Genomic DNA, 1,203 nt, shown 5'->3' with positions numbered 1-1,203 from the left:
GCCATCTAACAAAGACTTAGAAGCATGCGACGTTTCAATTCTGCAGAGGAGGGTCGACCGACCAAACGGGGCGGTCGGTCGACTGAATGTCGGGTCTGATATAATTTTTTCGTCTCTTTTTTTTTTCTTTTTTTTTTCCTTTCTATTTCAAACCTTTTCTCTTCTTTTCCTTCTCATCATTTCACCAATCACTCAATTGAGCATATAACCAAATAGCATTAAGCACATTCCCAAAAACACCATTACTAGCTCGGATAAGGTAGGCTAGTTATATAGTGTAGTTTATGGGACAAAAAAAGGCTATTTTTGGCAGTGTGGAGCTTATGGGAAAAAAGAATAAGGGGTGACCTCTTCCACATGTGTCAACTAACCACGAATCCGAATGCATACAGGTATTAAGCAGATTAAGTTCATATTTATGCAAATTAATGTAACATGTCTTACAAGGAGTAACTACTCACAATCCTAGATAAACCGGTCACAGATGACACCAGTTATAAGCTTTAATAACTCAGAAAATGATGTAGTTTGCCAAAAATCAAAGTCAAGTCTAAAGCTCATCAAGATATTTAATGAAAACTCGTAGACTATGCATATACGATTCTACTAATAGCATGTCAATTAAGCACGGCTTAGGCATAAACAGATGCAAAATGCAATGTCATCATTGAAATACTACCGTTCCGACTCGACCTATATGCTAAAATAAACGTGCATTTTTTTTGAATTTTTTTTTTTTGAAATTTTTCAATTTTTTGGATTTTCTGTATATATAGGAAATGAAATAACAAATGCAAACTGAAGTGCAATAAACGTGAAACAGAAATGCAATAAAACATGTGAATTCAATGCAAAACCCTTCTCCAAACCAAATCACACAATGTCCCCATTGTGCGAAATCATGTGTATAAATAAGCAAAGGAAATTGGGATTTTGCGATAAAAAAAACTAAATAGGACATGAAATTGGGACTCGGAAACTTACAAGATTTTAAGCGCAGCAAAAGGAAACCTCCCCAAACCAGCGTGAGCTAGGAGGTTTCAGTAGCCAGCAGTGCTACCAAAAGGCATCTGAAAAGAACAAAACATACCGCGCATAAAACGAGAAAACGACATTTGAACGGAATTTACGTGCAAAAGAATTAAGATTGAAAATAGAAGAAAGGAAGAATGCAGCGGGACCAGGTCGATCGACCACTCCAGC

This window comes from Silene latifolia, chromosome Y, assembly GCF_048544455.1.
Source record: "Silene latifolia isolate original U9 population chromosome Y, ASM4854445v1, whole genome shotgun sequence".
NCBI lineage: Eukaryota > Viridiplantae > Streptophyta > Magnoliopsida > Caryophyllales > Caryophyllaceae > Silene > Silene latifolia.
Note: the sequence above shows the minus strand (reverse complement) of the source record.